The sequence below is a fragment of the Carassius gibelio genome, chromosome A17 (assembly GCF_023724105.1).
Source record: "Carassius gibelio isolate Cgi1373 ecotype wild population from Czech Republic chromosome A17, carGib1.2-hapl.c, whole genome shotgun sequence".
Classification (NCBI taxonomy): domain Eukaryota; kingdom Metazoa; phylum Chordata; class Actinopteri; order Cypriniformes; family Cyprinidae; genus Carassius; species Carassius gibelio.
The window spans coordinates 12,840,955-12,857,121 of NC_068387.1; the positions used below are offsets into that span (position 1 = coordinate 12,840,955).

A 16,167-nucleotide genomic window follows, 5' to 3' on the forward strand; every position below is an offset into this window, starting at 1 on the left:
TGGCAAAAATGTCATATCTGAAGAAAATTAGATTCTGAATCACAGTGAAGATAGAAAGTGTCATTCCATAATACAGGCTGGTCCGTTACAGAGTGGAAATCTCTCTCTCTCTTTCTCACACACACACACACACACACACAATGTAGCACAATATCATATGGCAAGGATGCCATCATTCAAATGCACATCCTCTCATGTTTTCCTGAAAGGTTTATACCCTACATAAAAGTTCTCTAAATTATTTCTTGTCACGTCTACAATATAGCTTCAAATAAATGCTTATTTAACTCCCCATAATAGTGACTAACAGGTTTTAAACAAGTCTGCACCATAAACCATACATAACTTTAACTAATAACCTTGCACCTTATTCATATGAAAAAAATCACAGCATTCAATCGCAAACATTGTGCTGAGCCTGAGCCTGCTGAGGCGTGGGAGAAAAGACCTCATCCACAAAGGACACAATACCACGTTCATCAGATTGCCTTTACACCTACAAATATTGTTTTTGCAGCTTTCGTGGTAGTATTGTGACATAGCTTTTAACGCATAATATTTTAGGTTGTAGAAAGCCTGGACTAAACAATCGCAAACCCACTAAGCTCCAGCCTTCCCAAAAGACAGGAAAAAAGTGTAATGAATTATCACATTCCAGTCTGTGTCACAGACATACAGTAGCTGAAGTGTAATTGAAACCAAGCTCACTCACTCACTCAGCCTCAGTACAGTAAATAATCGTCAACCAGCCGTATGACAACGAATGAGCACATTGCAATGCACAAACAGACCTTCCAGCTCCAGGACTTGATGTGAAAACGGACGGCTGGACGGAGGGCACACTCACCCCGAGAGGACCATTAGCGGAGGAGAGGAAGACAGTGAAGGCGTCAGTCTCCCGTGGCACTGGGGCATATCCGCTTCTTTAGGAGCCATGTGAGGCGGCCGGCTGCAGACGAGTTGTTCCACATCGGCTGAAGTGCAGCAGTGAGAGGGCTTGCCCGAAACCGGAGCTGCAGCGAGCAGACACTCTCACGTGCACACACGCGCGCACTCACACACATACAGGGAGAGTGTGTGAGAGCGAAGACGCGCACTACATTTAGTGTATCAGATTGAAATCCCACCACAAGGAGGCTTAAGAGATGTGTCCCTCTTGATTTCTCACATCACCGAGAGAGGCACATGTGCGCGCGCACTGCACACACACTCAAGCGCACAGACAGTTGGCACAAGCGCGCGCCAACGATGTTCCTCACCAGCCGCTGCAGACCCTGTGTGTTTGATTAAAAAAAAGAGGGAGAGATAATGGAGGAAGGAGGGGGGTGGAAAGCGAAAGAGAGAGAGTGGAAGAGAAATGAGGTGAAGAAAGTCCTGTTTTAGTTCAGTTTAGTTGGTCATCTCACATACCAGCAGCAGCAGAGACAACCGTTTCTTATCTTAGCTTATACGAAGCTTATGTAATCAGAGGGGTGGGTGTTAGTGGGCTTTCGGAAGCTGAGAAGTAATAATAATGACGCATTTTAATTGGCTGGCCGGTGTATTATCACACTGATTACACCTCGTTATACTAGATGACATGATTTAAATGAGAACGAGATGGAGAGATTGGAAGATTACAATGTGGGTGAAAAGAAAAATCAAATGTAAGGAAGCGTAATTGGTTTTAATTAACGCGAGTCATCTCTGTTTTATAATTACCAGAATTCTTCTGGGTATAAATCAACCTTGTTGTTGCTGCTTCAAACACGACTGTCCCGAACATCCTTGCTCACTAATAATGTCTGAAATGAATCTAACATCACGTAAATCATGTTGAAAGAACAGCATATGCTTACTTGATTGATTTAGTGTTTTGTTTACTTGCTGTTCTGAACCTCTAACAAAGTACAGCACAGAACACAAGAAATGCATATTGCTTTAGGATAAGTCAGAGGCGTCAAGACCCTTCAAGACCCTTCAGATTTCTGAGACAAGTGGATTTTGAATGCAGAATCCAAAGAAAAAAAATAGCCTAATAATAGTTTTTATATATATTTGATACAATCACACCTGCTTGATTATATAACGTTTATAACCAGCTGCTAAATTCAAATCTGCCTTCGCTGGCTGGAACAGAGACATTATAACCTGCGCATTATAACCAATCACACACGATTCTGTTGAGCTTATGAATGCAATGGCCAATCAGAGGCGTTCAGATGAGTCATCGCTGAAACGCGGTGTTTTGCTCACTTGCTCGCTGACTGAATGCGAATTCCGTCATCAGAAACAAAGTGCAGACGTGCGTACAAATGTAAGATATTCATTTCACACTGTAGCTTCAGTGATTTTAATGGGAGTTTTTGAGAGTGCCTGAACTCTGGCTAGACTGAATGAAAATGTTCTTTGATCATAGGCTAAATGTTCTTTGCTCTCTGTAAAATGAAAGTATTATAATTATTAGTAACTTACAATACTGTTAATATTTTATGGTATCACACCCATAACTGCTCACTACTTAAGTAAAAATGTGAGTTTTTATGTAGATTACACTATTAGTCTACTTTGCCCATCACCCATAGATCACCTAACAAAATCTATAAAGGTACGAAATGCATTTACTTTCGAATTAAAAGGAAAAATAAAACATAAGCCTATATCAGTTATACAGTGGCTGCTGTGTATGTCAACGACAAGCATGACAACCCCAAACCCAACTTCAAATAAATGAAGCCTTGGTGAGCATAAGAAACTTCTTTTAAAACACACACACATAAAAATATTACTGACACTTTTTTGTTGGAAAAAAGTGGGAGAAATTGGACTGAATACCATTTTTTATTTACTTTTCAATTTGCATTTAACTTATATTCTTATATACTTGCCAGACCATTTGGACCGATAGTTTTTGTACAAACTGTTCCCATTTTCCTCCAAAACAAGCTTGATTGCTTTACAAATTGAGCTTACTCCGCAGCGGTGTTAAAAGTGTTTCTAAATCTGTAAATGTGCTCATATCATATTCATGAACTTCAGAGAAAAAATATTCTGCATGTGTATTCTGCAATTAAAACTGCAAAAAAGGCTGTTCTCATTAAAGAGTATAGTGAGTTCACACACAGTGTCCCTCTTAGCCGCAAAATGTTAGTCTCTGTAGGTGTCTGTGAAATGGAACTTCTCTCCTCTGTGCCTCAGGCCATCGGCTGTCATTAACCAGAGAGTGAAATAAAATGTTCCCTCCACCAATTACTGACGGAGAAAAATCTTCATAATTCAGCAGGAATGCAGACTCCATCTGCCAGCACAGCTTCAATAGTTTGATAAAACACACAAAAAAAAAGATTTGTAAAACATACTTTCAGGGATTCACCATTCACAAGATGTTTAGAATGGGAAGTATGTTGAGCTGACATTTCCCAGAATGCCCTAAGTGGTAATATGTGCAAATTATACAGTGACTTTCAGCGAGGTCAGATATTTGAAATGGAATTTCTGCTGTTTTCATGATGCCCTCTGTCTCATGCAATTCAATTTGTCTTTTGGTGCCGCCAGCACAGACAGACATATCAGCTCTTTTAAAGGGACCACGAAATCAGAATGGGCCCACTGGCGCATGGGACACGCCCGTGATATGGGGTTGCAGATCCCATGCGAGGCCTTCCTCATAGCATTATGAGACAGGTAGGCTATATTATAGTTCAATTTGTTTGTCAAGGGTGATTTTTCTCTGCATATAAGCCAAAATCTAATTCAAAGGTGTCAACAACAGGCAATAGAACATAAGGAAATCATTTTCTCTTCTGGTTGTTTTAATGCTGATCTGAACATGCCCTGAGGTGTGAGTCCAGACATGAAGGAAAGAAACTGAGAGAGACAGCTAAGATGTTTGCTGAGATGCACCACTGAGCTATAGCCTATATTACTGAGCAGGGCTAATCAGAGGAGTGAAAGGAGAGAGAAGAAAATCTTCTCTCTGTGCTCCCCGTCTTGAGGCTGAGAACATCCTCCTGCTTTCTTCTCATGCTGCAGCTAAGAGTCGTTTTCTCAGCTTGATCCCCATTGGATCAGCTCTCGTTGAAGGCCGCTGTGCGTCCTCTTATTGTTACAGGAACAGATCACCTTCTGCTCATTTATTTCATAATGTTCATGCATAATCCCTCAAAACTTCAACTATTTATACTGTATGAGCCACTGCATATATTCTGTCTGAATAATAACAAAACAATGTCCAAGAATTTTCTCACCATCCTTTAGGTCACCTAATTTCCATCCTTATAGTACAAATAGGTGTAAAAAGTAATGTGCATTATCAATAAAATCACACCCTGAAATATTTTTCCTTTTATGTATTATACCGATGAAGCCACAATCTAATTGTATAAGGGAAAATGCTTATTTTCCATACTTTTTTTTTTATTTAATACAAATTTCTTTTCACAAATTGTGTTTCTCAAATGCAATTGTAAAGTGTAAATCTCTATTTTGCTCAAAAAGGAATCTTTTTTTGTGTGTGTGAATCAGACTACACTGCTCATGTTGTATGGTTTTGATTAACTTAAATTATTGTTTAAATCCATTTTTTATTTTGTTCATCAGTCCAACTTTTCAGGGTGCTCTGTATGTTTTTGTGTGCAGCTTTTTTTTAAATGTAATCATTTAGCAGACGATTTTATCCCAACGTGATCTCATGAGAATACGTGTGTATTTTTACGTTAAATGTGGTTCTACTACACGTACATTTACTTACGTTTATGGAAGCAATCAGAATCTACAAAAAAGCAATGATGTATTTCATTTATTTTATTTATTAAGCTTTTTAGGATGGTTCAATAAAAAGTTGCGCTTCCGAATGCAAACATGTTAAAATATAAAATGTAATGTTCTATAGATTTTAAGCATTAGAATTTGGTGAAAAGAAATTGCCTAGAAGTACAATTTTAAAAAGCTGGACATTTGTTTATTTACATGTTTACATTATACAGTATTTTAAATTTGTATTTAAGAAGTGACAGAAAACCTAACAAATTTTCAGTGTACTTAGAAATAGTGCACAATATAATTATTTATTATTCAATTTTTCAGCATTTACGTTTTTTCATTCAAATCGTCTTTCTTTAAATTCTATTTAAATTCTAAACCTTACCTACACTGGAAAAAAATAGTGTAGAAGCAGTTCATTCAGAAATTGTTAGTAAATTTAACAAACCATTTTAAAAACACACACTACCAGTAACACACCGAATTAAATGTGAAATTGTGAAGTATAAAAACTTAAATTGTTTTTTTAGAGTGTAGTTTAAACCATTCAGTGTTGTTTCACACTTCAGGGCTCCTCTTTATTTATGCAAATACAGTGTATGACTGCACCTACATATGATGGAAATAAGAGATTTCCCCAGAGCACACTGTCAGGATGAAGGGATGTTTCCACAAATCATTTAGTAATTCTACATTTTAAGCAAGATTGAAAAAAGGTTGCTATTATAGAGTAGAATGAGGAGTACTGTGTTCATCTCATGAGTACTATATAGGGGGCTGCTGGCAGATGTTATGGGTGCCGAGGGACTGAGGACACTGGATGTTCTTCAGGCTTTGTGAAGCGTGGTGCACAGGAGATTGACTGTGATTAACAGCATCAGTGGTGGTTGTTTAAACCTTTTCTTAGGCTTTATGGTGTCAGCACAGCTCTCTTGGCAGCATGTGTGCAGGAACCTGTGTGTGCATGTGTACTGGTGAGTATAAAAACAAAGCAGGTGTCTTGTTTAGATTTGGACTATTTACATCTACTGAAGCGTTGCTGCCCCCTACCTTCAGTAATCTCTGTTTACCTTGTGTGTTTAAACACACACACTGATTTTTCACAATGATAACAGAGATTGCATGCCTAGTTAGACACAGATGGTGACTGCACAATTGACCACACTTTAATCGTTAACCTTCTCTTGTTATCCTGGAATGTATTATTCCTTGGAGGAATCCAGGGAAGAATCCATATGTAAAGAGGAGATCTACTGTCCTCAACTAACCAGCATATTTGCATTTACCAAATCGCCCCAAGTAATCTTTGCTAAAGACATGTTCCAGAAACAAAAATGATCTGTCTGTCAGGTCTGTAGTTTTAGCAGGATAATGTTTCTAGTCTTGTTAATTAAATTCACTGGCATGCACCATATAATTGCAAGTCACTTTGAGATGTTCTCAAGTCCTAAATTTCATTGTTAACAAGGCATTATACTCGATCCTCACAATCCGTTCTCTGTATGGCTAAACAGTACTTATATAATAGCAGTAATGGAAGCATAGCGGAGATATTTACACTTTAGGGACTCATTTACATTTGATAAAGGCTTGCATCTGAACTGCATGATATGAGCAATGTTATATGTGTCTCTCTCTCTCTCTCTCTCTCTCTCTCTCTCTCTCTATCCTTTATTAACCCAATCGCATTGGATAAATGTTGTCTTTTTAATTGTACTGATTTGTAGGGCTGGATATATATAAAGATTTTCTGATTTGATTCCAATTCACAATCTGAGTGTAATTAGATTCTGATTCATTTGAACACGTTTTAGTTATGTCTATTTTGTTCACATATAAAAAAACTTTCTCAGCGAATGCTGTAAATTATACTGGGAATTTTATAACATGGGGCAATTGCAAATGATCAGCCATGTCCAAACTCGATCAGCTTCAGTTATAAACTCCTGTGAAAGTCATCAATAAAAGGACCAAATCATAAGAAGAATTTTGTTCAGCTTGTAAAGACAGATGCAAGAAGTCATGCTTTGTTGCTATTATGTCATGGTTATCTGCTGCAGATTGATCATCGAAGGTGCAGAAACACTAGAACAGAGGTAAAGTTTTGTCATGAGATTTTAAGAATGTCCAAATGAAAATCGACATTTATACCCAATCCTAATTTGTTCTTTAGTTGAATTATCCACAGCAACTCAGAGTTAAGTGCCTTGTTCAAGGGCACAGAGACGTTTGAATGTACAATCTTTTGACTAGACCAAATCTTTAAGCTTCACCATCCTCCTATCAAACCTGAGTTGTCAATCACTCAGCTTTATCTGAAATGACAAAAAATGGATTCAAGTAATTGCATGCAAATACCACTGAAAGAAGTGGGGTCGAGTTAGAATGTATCTTATCTGTGCAGTACTGAGGCTCTGATTAGAGGCTATGTCTGGATTTAGCTGACTGACTTTTACCAAGTAAGTCATTAAACAGTAAAAACTCTATCTTTGACACAGTGAGAGGGACAAAAGCCACTTGTTCTGACACGGCTGATTTTAAAAAGCAGGGACTGACCTTCCTCTATCGAAAGCAATTACAATCACATTTAATAATACAGTAGGAACCTTCTCCAATGTGTCTTAATGCCAAACAAAATCATCATGGTTAATGTCAAGAATGTCTTTTGAGCTGGAAAACTATTTTTTTCTTTACCTTGAACAACAGAACATCTTAAAGTTAAAAACACTTGATTCAGAACATCTATTTTGAAGTTGTATTTGTTGCAAATGTAATTGTTTAATTCTGTCACCATCAAGATTAATGTGATGCAATCAAATACTTAAATATTGCCTCTTTACATTTTTATTTTATTTAGTTAGCTACTTTTAGTTTGTAGTGTAGCTAAAAAAATAACATGACTGACATTTAACTACTTAAATGATAGCTAGCTTGGCATTTTAGTAGATTGGCATTTTACAGTTTTTAAGCGGCTTTCCAACAATGCCACTTAACAGTTCTGTCAGAGCATCCACAGAACAGAAGCGACGGGAACCGTGTCAACCTAGCCATAAACTATGTATCAACTATACATCTGTTTCACATAACTCTCTCTGTTCTGTGGGTTGTTCCTCTTTGCTTGGAGCAGATACAAACACAAGCACTAAGGTGTGTTGGCAAAACATGACAGCTTTGCCATCAAACAGATCTCGCCACATGAGGAGGCTTTGCTTTAAAAGCAGGATTCCTGGAGAGAGTTTCAATGCTGTCAAATGTCCTTTTATCACCACATGCAGCAAATCAGAGGGAAATGTAAATGTTTGTGCTGTTTGTAATGCAGTGGTGGAGTGTTTGTCCTTTCTGACAGTGTATGACAATAGATGTAATGGCTTGTTCCCAGTGGCTACTTTGGAGTTTTACATTGCCCATGCAGTCTAATTTGATTGAGTAGATTGAGTAATTTGTGGTAAATTCTGATAAATAATGTATAGCCTTTCTTTACTTAATTGCTTGATATATAATATAGCCTGAGGCACAAACAGAGTCCTATTTAACAGTTAGACAGTGACTGTGTATCTGTTGTTTCATATTGCCATAGCAAAAAACAATAAGGTAGACACATAGAAAATACAATGACAACATTTGGATTGACCATGATCACAATAGAATTTGTGTGGTTCTGTCACGCATGCATTTTTGCACAGACACTGAATTGTACATTATCAACAGTCTGGAAACATCTATGAATCCTTTTAGTTTCATATAATATTGAATTTATGGAATTCATTATAGCAATCGAGGTTAATTAACACCATCACATCTATTTAATGCAATAAATACATTTACCTCACTTGATATAATAACGGTTTCATCTGTTTTGTGTAGCTTCTCAAGAACACACACAGACTTATTTACATATTTGTTGAGCTCTGATAATAATTGAATCATCTGCATAACAAATGCAAATGACTGTATTTTGCATTGCTTACATCTACATTTTATTTATTTAAGAAATTGCCATTTAAAAGGTGCTTTTCCTTTGGGGACGACACTTCACCGTCATTTAATAATAAACAAGAGGCCTGCTGTGAAATTGTGTCGGAGTAACTTCATTGTCTGTGACGATCATCTCACAAAGGTTACAGCAATTTCAGTTCTGACCAGTCATCAGATTAGTAAACATCTACAGTAGCCACCACTGTATACATCTCTAAGTTGTAAAAGTTTTTAACACTTTGCATTGATATTGTAAAAAATGTGCAAATGCCTTGAAAATTAATGAAATCCCCTGAAAAGGAGGCCATATCCCAGAATACACACACACACACATTTATAATAGTCCAATAAGAACCTCCATCAATATTGGCCTAAACAACATGACAGACCAATTGGGACTTTACACAATTTGTATAGAGCTTAGTCATCTCATTTCTCATCTAAATTCTCTTTTGTTTCCGACAAAATGTGGCCTGGAAAAATAAGTCTTATTTTAGGCAATTTTGTGGGGTTATTCTTCTGCCTGGTCTGTTAGAACGTAATTACAGGTCCTTAAATTAGATTTAACGAGTGAACGAACAGCTTCATTGAGTGAGATTGAGTGCATTCCCCTGACAACAGACAGAACTGACCCTTGTGGACTGAGAGCTTCGGCTTGTCACATAATGACATCGCCAGGGACAATTTGATTTCTACAACACCAAGTGCACAACCACATAAATGTCATGAGGCTCAGAGTTGTGGCACTTTTCTCAGCTTTGGATGACAAATTAAAGAAGCACACATGATTTTTTAATGAGCTCTGCTACTATCAGGGTGAAGAATTGTGGTTTCAAACTAGCACATGATGGGAGCTTCACTTGGGGGAACATTCTGAAACATAATTTCCATTGATGGTTGATCTGATGTCTGTGGAACGCAAAGCTAACATTTGCATTGTGACAGAAGCTCGTTCAGCTACAGTCCACATGCCTAATTCATGTGAAAGATCACCTGAGCTCAGGGGAAAGTTATCGTGGCTCTATTATTTTAAATGAAAAGCTAAAGCTCATCCAAAGTGCATCCAGAAAATTAAGCAAAATGGCAGTATAGGCTCAAAAGAGCGTAGAAAAAAAAGAAAAAAAAATTTTTATGCTGAAATCATGAGTAGCCAAGCCTAACTATTTTGTCAGTATAAGAATTTCTAGAAAAGTAAAACAGAATATTACTCTTCCTAGATTATAATTATTCCTTCTATGTATAGTGGGGTTGTTCTGTAAGACCATGTTTTTTTTACAGTCATTTGCAATCATTATAGTAATGAATCATACTTGACACAGTTACTAGGGCAATCAGAACAGCTGTGATTATCTTGCTTATTTATTTTTATACAGTAGTTCAAAAAACAGGTTAATATTGACTAACTTACATTTTATACACAATATTTTGAGTAACACTTGAATAGTTTCAAAGTCAAAACGGCTACATCTCGTAGATGTAGATGTAAAATTTCAGATTTCATTCATACTACACCCGCTTATACTATATAGAACATTAGTTTTAGAACATCACCAGTTGCAAAGTTTTATACAAATGAAGTAGTGTGATTTCTAAGTTCTCTTCAGTGTTTTAAACAAATTGGTTGAGTGAACAATTCAATGGCTTAGGTTGACTAATTGGGATCAGGTATGCCATTGAGACGTGTTATAATGTGGTTCACCTTTGTACCTGATTTATATTAACTATCAGTATCAAATATTTCAGAAGTTGCTTCATGGGGTTGAGAGGAAGGCACATATTTTCATCTCTCCTCTCCCTCTGTAATCTGAATCAGAAAGTTAATTAGTGCTACAGTCACAGTCTCACCTCCTTGTTATTAGTGCTCAGCAATTACAATCAGCACATTGTCACACTGAGCACAGAGGAGACCAGATACCACATTAACCTCACTGACAGTTGGCACTCATCCACATTAACTTGTTTTTGTTTTTTGTTACCCTACCAAGCACTGTTAACGTTGTCGTGGTATAGGAAGGTGTATAAAGTGCCATTGAATGTTAAGAGAAAAAAGCAGTCGGTTTATGCAAAATGGTGATTTGCAATCCATGATGAACAGATTTTAACAGCATATGGATTCAGACACCCACGTATATTGAATGAAGAGTCATTTATTCAAGGTGTCCTGCTGTGTGAACACAGATCACATCAAATATTAATCACTGGTGTTATGATAGCAAAATGAGGAAACAATTATAGCATCTTTCATTTATATGTCATTAACAAGTATAAAACGCTGAACAGTTCAGTAGTTTAAGTATATTTAAATATGCATATATACAGTACAGACCAAAAGTTTGGAGACACCTTCTCATTCAAAAAGTTTTCTTTATTTTCATGACTATGAAAATTGTAGATTCACACTGAAGGCATCAAAACTATGAATTAACACATGTGAAATTATATATGGAATTATATACATAACAAAAAAGTGTGAAACAACTGAAAATATGTCATATTCTAGGTTCTTCAAAGTAGCCACCTTTTGATTTGATTACTGCTTTGCACACTCTTGGCATTCTCTTGATGAGCTTCAAGAGGTAGTCACCTGAAATGGTCTTCCAACAGTCTTGAAGGAGTTCCCCGAGAGATGCATAGCACTTGTTGGCCCTTCTGCCTTCAGTCTGCGGTCCAGCTCACCCCTAAACCATCTCGATTGGGTTCAGGTCCGGTGACTGGAGGCCAGGTCATCTGGCGCAGCATCCCATCACTCTCCTTCTTGGTCAAATAGCCCTTGATGCCTTCAGTGGGACTCTACAATTTTCATAGTCATGAAAATAAAGAAAACTCTTTGAATGAGAAGGTGTGTCCAAACTTTTGGTCTGTACTATATATATATATTAATCAAACTTTTGGCATTCCTAATGAAATATTTTAGTAGTTTAACAAACTACAAATTCTCAAATGATATGAGAATAACAAACTTCATACATGCCAATTAATTTTTTCTTTGAATCAAAATGTCTTGAACTGCTTCCAGAAAATCACCTGTTTCTTAATAACCCATTTAATAATTGTAATTTGTGTGTAAATCTATTGGTTTTCAAAACTAATTATTTTACTAATTCTATTTAAGTCCTGTGAAGATGCCCTTTGGGATTAATTTTATACTTAATATATGTATTAAGTATAATACAAAATAAAATAAAAACATGCAATGGATAATTCAGTGTCTTAACGTTATTAAAAGTGCATTTCGTGTCTTTCACTGTTATTGGGATTATTCTTGACCTATCACTAAGCTGTTGTGAAAGTACCTGTTCTCCATTCTTCTTATCAGGCCAACACAGACTGTATGCAGGATAAATCTGCTGTACCATAAATATCATGAAGTTCGATTAATTGCTGGGCAGGATGTGTATAAAATTGATTTCATGAGAGAGATAGTGAGTGAGAGCATGAAGAATAGAGAGAAAGTAAAGGCAGGATAGAAACATGTAATCGTAATCCCAGATCATTTTGAGTGAGTCTGATTTAGGCCTGGAGCAATACTAAAGAAATCAACAGAACTGCTTCAGCTTGTAAGGAATCAGTCTTTTAAAAGGTGTATATTGTACTTTTATGACTGAACTTCACTTAAAATGGAATGAATGTGTTCAGCTAAATCACTGTGTTCTGGATTTGAAACGTGGGTCCATGACATTTGGAGAGTTTAAGTATTTTAATTCACTATCAATCTGGTGAATTTCCAGATTAAATAAAGACCTCAGATTTACAAATGTATAACTGAACATTCCTCAATATTGCTAAGAGGCAAGCCTCAAATTCTGAATTGCAATTGAATAATGTATGAGGAGCTTATGACAGCAAACAGAACTGGGAATAAAATCCAAAGGTCTGATTTACTTAAGCAATTATCTTGTCTAATTGGCTTAAGCATGGTGTCAGTAATGTTATTAGATGTGCATTAAGGGCAGCTCTGTTGCATTAGACCTCAGCATCCACAAAGTATTGCAATTTGAGACCTATAAACATGTTCATGACTGTCTTTACATATATATATATATATATATATATATATATATATATATATATATATATATATATATATATACATATATGTTGTAATTGTTAATAACTAAAGCAATTCAGTTTTGTTTTCAGTATTTGAAATAAATAATATAAAAATTCAAATGAAATAAAATACAAACATTAGATTAAAAACTTAAACTGTTAAATGTTGTGTTTGGAACTAACTGAAATAAGTTTATTCAAAGTCCTAAAATTACTAAAATTGAAATAAAAATAAAGATATTTAAAATGAATAAAAATAACAAGAGCATGTGACAAAATGACTAAAATGGAAGTGAAAACTGAAAATTATAAAAGATAAAACCAAGTTTAGAAATAAAAAAAATAATATATATGATGAGACACCCAGAAAAACCTGTTAGATCCAGTGTGAAATGAGCATGAGAAATAAAAAAGAGAAAGTAGCTGTTACCTGTGAGTTTTGTGCGTAAAGAATGCTTAGCCCGGCATTGCTATTTACTTTGCACACTCCTGAGGGTATGTGCCTAGTCAATGGACAATTATCTCCCCAGCACACAACAAAATTAATATGCAGACGGGATGCCTACAGTAAGATCCATAAATTTACCTCAGTATGGATCACTGTCACATGCTAAAATCATTATATTGCCATGTTAGAGATGCTTTCTGTGTATGCTAGGTGAGATTATGTGCACGGTTATTGCCAGTAAATGAACCGTGAACACTGTGGTTGAAGCAAAGACAAACAGCTACACTGGCTTCAGGTTCTGAACTGAGTGCCAGATGACTAGATGGATTACATAGCTGCCCGAATCTGATGTTTTGTAACTTCTTTGTCATAGCAGCAACTGTTAAGGGGATTTAGACCTTGACAAAAGCAGAAAAAGAGTATCATATATGAAATATTTAAGCATATTGTTTGACGGTTATTGCAGTTAGTTTATTGCATGTTAATGAGCATAGAGGTCTGCGTTATGACCCTGAACCAACACAGTCATATTAGGGGGCGACTGATCAACCTAATGGACCATTAAAGCTATAATTTTGTCATGGAGTTACCATAGCTTAAATAATTAGTTTTATTAACCAATGAAAGCAGGCATAAGCATTAATTTTAAGAAGATTATCCTTAGCTCCTGTTTCTAAGGAGGAGTAAATTAATAAGCAAAGCTTCTTATAAAAATATTCATGGGAGGTTTAGGGATCGCTGTTCCGGTGAGTTCTGAGATCTAATTTGATGCTGATGTTGGGTTAGGTTGGGTATGAGTGTTTTCTTTGCATGTCCTATCCCCAGGATACTAATAAAGGCAGTGGATTCAGATACAAAATTATATGCATAAAAAGAAATGGGCACTCAGAAGAGCGGAAGTGTGAAGAGGCGTGAAGTGATAGATTCATTCCTGAAATATTAAACTCTGCTTTCTCTTTTTTCCAGTCACTCATATAAAAAAGAATGTTTCCGGCATGTTTTGGAAACTTCATTAAGGCTTTCTGTGACTTTTTCCTTTTGTTGTTTATTGCTTTCCTCACCATATAGATCTTATCAGGCCTCTGCCTTACAGACATTCCGAGAATAAGGCTGCCCTTATGTTTATTGCCTATTGATTGAATTAAACTAATATCAATTTAAATTATAACACATGTGCAAACATTGCCACAAGCTTTTATTCTACTTTTATCAGAATCCTTATTGCATTATATCAACAGCCGCTAGCATGAAATAAAAATGTCACCATCTAAAATTATACTTTTTTCCAAGACTCTGATACGGATTAAACTCTGTATAATAGAAAAAAAAAAATTCACTTTCTATCCAAGCCTTTGAGGCTAAGTTTACACTAGTGCGTTTTCCCTTTAAAACACATAAACGGGCCCTCTCAGTGCCACTAACCGTTTGAGGTGAGAACACAGGAGAATCCCGGCTCAACACGAAAGCTATAGAACCTAGCGAACGTGTTAGGGCTCACCCAGTCTGCAGCTCTACAAATATCTCACAGTGAGGCACCACAAGCCAGCGCCCAGGAAGATGCAACACTTCTAGTTGAGTGAGCTTGCAACCTGAATGGGCAGGGCACACCTTGTGCCTGATAAGCCAGGGTTTTGGCATCCACAATCCAGTGGGCCATCCTCTGCTTAGAGACGGCATTCCCCTTCTGCCAGCCTCCGTAACAGACAACAGCTGGTCTGAGGTCATGAAGCTTTGTGTCTGGTCTTCGTAGCATCTCAATGCACAGGACATAACAAAGCCAGGGCTGGATCTGCCTCCTCCAGGGGCAGTGCTTGCAGGTTTACCACTTGGACTTTGAAGGGTGTAGTGGGCACCCTGGGCACGTAGCCGAGGCAGGGCCTCAGGATTACCTGGGAGTCAGCCAGCCCAAACTCTAGGCACCACAAGCCAGTGCCCAAGATGATGAAACACTTCTAGTTGAGTGAGCTTGCAACCTGAATGGGCAGGGCACACCTTGTGTCTGATAAGCCAGGGTTTTGGCATCCACAATCCAGTGAGCCATCTTCTGCTTAGAGAAGGCATTCCCCTTCTGCCAGCCTCCGTAACAGACAAAGAGCTGGTCTGAGGTCATGAAGCTTTGTGTCTGGTCTACGTAGCATCTCAATGCTCGGAAAGGACAGAGTAAAGCCAGGGCTGGGTCTGCCTCCTCCAGGGGCCGCGGTTACAGATTCTCCACTTGGACTTTGAAGGTTGTAGTGGGAACCCTGGGCACATAGCCGAGCCAGGGCCTCAGGATTACCTGGGAGTCAGCCAGCCCAAACTCTAGGCACAAATCATTGACCGAAAATGCATGCAGGTCCCCTACCCTCTTGATGGAGACTTTAAAATCAATGGCTTGGCTTCCAAACATTCGATCTGTGTATCCATGATGACCGTGTAAACAAGAACATCATGCTCATTGTTGTACCTGCATGAATTGTGATGTGACATGCGTTTTTGGTTGTGTAGGGTGGACGGAGATCGTCTCTGAAACACAAGTGTAGATGAGGATCTTTTCATTTTAAAATGAAAATGCACTAGTATAAACAGGGCCTAAGTCAGCAGAATTAACAAGGTTCTAACAGCACTGGCACTTTTCACTGTTTGTATCACTTTGCTGTGTTTAAACAGTCCAGACAGACTGTCATTCTGTGTATTAGTGGTGGGGATTTTCAGTGATTCTTTCTGTAGTTACACTGCAAGTGTCTTTAGTCATTGAATCATTCTATCAACCTGATTCATTCAAAAACCATGATTCATTCTGGAACTGGCTCAGTGAGTGAGTCATGGAACACCTCCCTGGGAAGGCGTCCAGGAGGCATCCGAAATAGATGCCCGAGCCACCTCAGCTGGCTCCTCTCGATGTGGAGGAGCAATGGCTCTACTCTGAGCTCCTCCCGAGTGACCGAGCTTCTCACCCTATCTCTAAGGGAGCG

The 16,167-nt window shown here is 37.5% G+C and overlaps 1 protein-coding gene across 1 annotated transcript in view; it reads right to left on the bottom strand.

Annotated features, from left to right (window-relative positions):
* Positions 1-1,383, bottom strand: part of LOC128031471 (inhibitory synaptic factor 2A-like) — a 39,061-nt gene extending 37,678 nt beyond the window's left edge. Inside the window, exon 1 of the mRNA XM_052619752.1 lies at positions 848-1,383. The gene's annotated coding sequence lies outside the window, so the exon portion shown is untranslated. The remainder of the gene's footprint in view (positions 1-847) is intronic.
* Positions 1,384-16,167: the final 14,784 nt, after the last annotated feature.